Below are 5488 nucleotides of genomic sequence, written 5' to 3'. Positions count from 1 at the left end.
CCACGGGCTGGATTGAAGCGGCAGCGGCTGCAAGAGGCGGTGGACAGGCCGCAACAGACTGGAGCATAGCGGTAACAGCTGAGGACGACCGTGGGCAGGTAGTGACCCCGGATTGGAGTGAAGCGGCAGTATCTTGTTGGTAAGTTTGGCGCTTACTCTCCGCAGGCCACTGTAAATCCTCTGACGCTGGTCTCCTCTCTGGTCTCCGTCTGTCACTCTGGCTCTCTCACACTCCCACAGTCTCTTGCTTCGTGTCTGCCATTCCGCCAACTGACTTCCCTGCGCGCTCCCTGTCCCTTTTATACTCGCCCCTCCCCTTGCTGTCCTGTCACTCCCAGCAGTCCACTCTCCTCCTCCGTTCCCCGGGTACAGTTCCCTTAGGAACCTAGATGGCAGTCCCTTTGGTTCCGGCCCAGACACTCTGCGGGGGCCCTCCTCCCTACAAGTGTGGCATCCTTTTTAGTTTCTATCATCAGTGTGTCATCAGTGTGTTTCACGGATGGATAATAAAGAAATAAATTACAAAGCTTCTCCTATACTTATTAATATTAAAAGCAGACGGCACACGATTGGCACACAGACGCCATCCGTGTGCTGTACGTGTTCTTCATGGTCCTATATACTTATATTGGCTCTTGTCATCAGTGCTGCTGGAAAAAAATGGATGTGAATAGCACCATAGGTGTGGTATCTGTGAAAAAAAACATGTATATGCAACACGGAGGTCTGGATGAGGACTAATAGATAGTGGGAAGCTACAGTGGCATGAAAACGTTTGGGCACTGCTTTGAGACAAGACGCTTCAGAGCATTTGAAAGACGTTGCCTTGAGGACACCATGTAGACCCATTTTTTTTGTAATCGACGTTTAAATATTTAATAATAAACCTCTGGATTTTATGAAGCTGAAATGCTTTCTCTTTTTAAGGGCTGCACATGGAGCCACGCGTTTTTCCTTGCTTCTGCACGCCAAGGTCCTCTATAGGTGAGTTGGTTTCAAATCTCCCTTATCAAAAGTTTATGCACCCCTGGTCAAAATTACTGTTATTCTGAACAGTTAAGCAAGTTGAATATGAAATGATCTCTAAAAGGCCTCAAGTTTGCTTTGTATTTTAGGCAAAAAAAATATGTATATATTTTCATATTTCAAAAATTGCAAAAAGGAAAATAGTGGGCTGATGCAAAAGTTTGGGCACCCTATATGGATAGTGCCCAGTGGCAACCCCGTTTTGCAAGTATCACAGCTTGTAAAAGCTTTTGTAGCCAAATATGAGTCTTTAAATTCTTGTTTGAGGGATTTTCATCCATTCTTCCTTGGAAAATTCTTCCAGTTCTGTGAGATTTCTGGGTCGTCTTGCATGCACTATTATTTTGAGGTCTAGACACAGATTTTCAATTATATTCAGATCAGGGGACTGTGAGTGCCATTGTAAAACCATCAGCTTGCACCTTTTGAGGTAGTCTATTGTGAATGTTTCCATGTGTTTAGGATCATTATCCATTTGTAGAAGCTATCCCCTTTTCAACTTCAGCTTTTTTACAGATGTGTTATGTTTACATCGAGAATTTGTTGAAGTTTTATTGAATCCATTTTTCCCTCTACCCATGAAATGTTCCCTGTGCCATTGGCTGCAACATAGCCCCAAAGCATGATTGATCCACTCCATGCTTAATGGTTGGTGAGATGTGCTTTTTCTGAAATTCTGTGCCCTTTTCCCTCCACACATACTTTGATTATTGTGGCCAAAGAGTTCTATTTTAACTTAATAGGGCCACAGGACTCGTTTCCAAAATGCATCAGGCTTGTTTAGATGTTCTTTTTTTTGGCATACTTCTGACTCTAGTTTTTGTGGGGAGGGCGCAGGAGAGGTTTTCTTCTGATGACTCTTCCATCAAGGCCATATTTGTGCAGGTGTGTCTGAACAGTAGGGCAATGTACCACAACACCAGAGTCTGCTAAATTTTTCTGAAGGTCTTTTGCAGTCAAGTGGAGGTTCTGACTTGCCTCTCTTGCAATTGTACAAGCAGCTCTCACTGAAATTTTGCTTGGTCTTCCAGACCGTGTCTTGACCTCCACTGTACCTGCTGACTGCCATTTCTTAATTAAATGTTGAATTGAGGAAAGGCCAACTTGAAAACGCTTTGCTATCTTCTTATTGCCTTCTCCTGCTTTGTGGGCCTCCACCATTTTTATTGTCAGAGTACTAGGCAGCTGATTAAAATAACCCATGACTGCTGATTTTTGGCACCTGGTTAGAGGAGGCAGGGTTTTTATAAAGCTGGGTAATTTGTATCACCTGGCTTTTCCTAATAATGATAGTGAACAAGTCATAACCCTAACAGGCTAATTAAGGTCTGAAACCTTGGTCAAAGTTGTCTGAGCAGACAAATCTTCAAAAGTGCACAAACTCGTGCATCAGCCCATTTTTCCTTTTTGTAATTTTTAAAATGTAACAAATGACAATATATACCATATTTTTTGGACTATAAGATGTACTTTTTCCCAAAAAAATTTGGGAGGAAAATGGGGGGGTGAGTCTTATAGTCCGAACGCAGGTTTACCGAGAGGTTGCGGCAGTGGTGTAGCAGCAGAACTGGCGGCGGCAGAGGTGTGGCGATGCTGAGGCTCAGTGTCGGCGGTGCGGAGTGCATTGTTGGCCTCCCTGCAGCCATCTTCCTGAAGCTGTGTGCCACCAGAGGTGGCGCGTGGCGATTGAGATCTCGGCGGCCCTCGGCTTCAGTAGGCCGTCAGAGGCCGCATGTGAGCAGATTGAGATCTTGGCGGCCATTTTCCTGAAGCCAAGGGCCACTGAAATCTCAATCTGCGCATGTGCGGCCTCAGGAAGATGGCCGCTGAGAAACCGTGATGCACTCGGCTCTGCTCACCGTGGACACCGGGCCACGGCATCACCACATTTCTGCCACCGGCATTCTGAGGAAGGGACCCTGCTCCATGCTCTGCCTCACCGCCGATACCGGACCCGCAGTATCGCACCCCAGGACTGCAGCATTGCCCTACTTCTGCCGCCGCCTTCCTGAGGAAGTGATCCTGCCTCCTGTGACCCCACTCTACCACAAAATTTGGGATGCATCTTAAGGACCGGTGCATCTTATGGTCCAAAAAATACAGTATATTTTTTTTTTGCCTAAATTACAAAGGATATGTGTCATCTTTAACTTTAGGCCTCTTAGAGATCATTTCATCTTCAACTTTCTTAACTGTTCACAATTACAGTAATTTTGACCAGGGTTGCCCAAACTTTTACATGCCACTGTATTTGGATGAGAGGGGCTCCTCATTCCTCCTGGGTCTCTATACAAGTTTTCAACTTGTACATATGGTAATCTGTTCATTTAAACAGCATTATACAGAATATTGCAGATAGGTGAAAGGAAGCTAATCTTCTTGATTTGCTTGGATGTAGTAATTGCTCATATACAAAAAAATCAATCCTTAAAAGATACTTTATTGACCAATCATTAAAAAGTTTTCAAAACTTCAAAAAACAGGCAAACAAAAATAGGCTTATTGCTGATTTTCAAGATCCAGCCACAAACACTAGAGAGTCGTTCCAATATCAGGTAGAGGGTCACAAACCTATTTGTCCCTATAGGGCCCTATATCTCTCTCCTACCTGACAGCGGAGGTTGGCACCCTCTTGATACGCAAATGGCGCCCGCGCTCCTCGGCGGCTCTCCCTAATCACCCTGTTTGACTCCTATGTAAATAACATCAGCTTGGAGTACAACAGATGGCCGGGGACAAAAATATAATAGATAATAACCCCATGCCACAAACCACCAAGACAAAAATGTAAGGAATAGTAACTGGAAAAAACTCTAATTTTTGGAAGATTTGTAAACATTAGCTTTTAGCTGTTCACAATTACAGTAATTTTGACCAGGGTTGCCCAAACTTTTACATGCCACTGTATTTGGATGAGAGGGGCTCCTCATTCCTCCTGGGTCTCTATACAAGTTTTCAACTTGTACATATGGTAATCTGTTCATTTAAACAGCATTATACAGAATATTGCAGATAGGTGAAAGGAAGCTAATCTTCTTGATTTGCTTGGATGTAGTAATTGGTTGCATATCATACATTGTTAATAGGCTTCCTTTTTGTAAAACTTTCAGAAGCACCAACCATGCTTCAGGGTGATTTGTAATTCTCTATAATAACCACTAGATGTAACTATGCGATCACTTTTCTTTTGCACAGCCCATAACCAGGTCTGTGGATAAGTGTCACATCACTGATTCTGACTTTCTTCCTTAGAGTTATTTTTGCCATGAGTGATAATGATTAGGACTCCTGTATCAACACTTCTGAGTACACATTGAAATCTCAGTCTAGTTACATTTTGATTTGTTCTCTTCTAAAGGCTTCCGTATAGTCCAAATATCATAGCTGCACTGCCTTGTCCTGTAATAAATAAGTACCCAGATTACAAATTACTGTGTATGATATACTTTATTTTTCTATTAATATCTTCTTATGAATCATTTTCATGCATAGTAAAGCAAACAAACTCAAAGAACCGTTTCCAGGGAACAATGGTCCTCCCTGTACGTGCTCAGTATCCTCTGCACAGACTACTCTGGCTACAGTTTCACCGGAGCTGTTGACACTTTGATGATCTCCATTGTTCGGGATTCTTGACAGTGTCATTATCAATATATTTGAGCAAGGACAAAAAGCAATTGAACAGCTGTATTTACAACAGGACATACGTGACTTGCAGTTATAAATGATGCCTGTTACGATCAGAGTATAGTAAAATCTCATATTGTAAAATGTCATTAGGTCATTCCCATAAAAATGTATAATTAGTATGTATTTAGAAACACCAAAGAAAAATAGAGATGCTAAAATCCCAGATAAAAATTCCCAAATTTAATTATTACAAAATATATCAACACTGAAAAATAAAATAATGAGCAAAATGACAAAATAGACAGTATGGAACAAAGGTACAAAGCAAAAAGTGTTTGAATGGATGGGAAGACCAGTAGAAATAGCAGCATTTTATAAGGGTGCCAGTGCTTCATATATTTCATGCTAAACCCATCCTTTTCCCCATAGTGATGTAACCACCTGTGCCTCCGCAAAAAACTTATATAAGTATATTTTATAAATCAGCAGCAGTGACTGAGAGACACATGTAAGAAATCAACAATGGAGGATTAGACCATGTTGAATGGCGTATATCTCTTTAAGAGAGAAGGCTATGTAACACAGGTCTTACTTACGCATGTTGGGTTAAATATATGTATTGTATTTTATTCATGGGACAACCCAGGAAAAAACAGAGTTTTGTGGGTCTTACCAGTCTGATTATTATGAGTGTCCTGTGTTACCTTGACTCCCCTCACCACTTGGTATAGGGCTTGACCTTTTATATTATGTTTTCTGTTCTAAGGATATTGTTTATACTAGTATGTATTTAGTATTATTTGGGAAAATAACATATTTTCATCTTGGCCAT

Source organism: Dendrobates tinctorius, unplaced genomic scaffold (assembly GCF_039654945.1).
Source record: "Dendrobates tinctorius isolate UK_male_01 unplaced genomic scaffold, ASM3965494v1 ptg000008l, whole genome shotgun sequence".
In the NCBI taxonomy this organism is placed as follows: domain Eukaryota; kingdom Metazoa; phylum Chordata; class Amphibia; order Anura; family Dendrobatidae; genus Dendrobates; species Dendrobates tinctorius.
Note: the sequence above shows the minus strand (reverse complement) of the source record.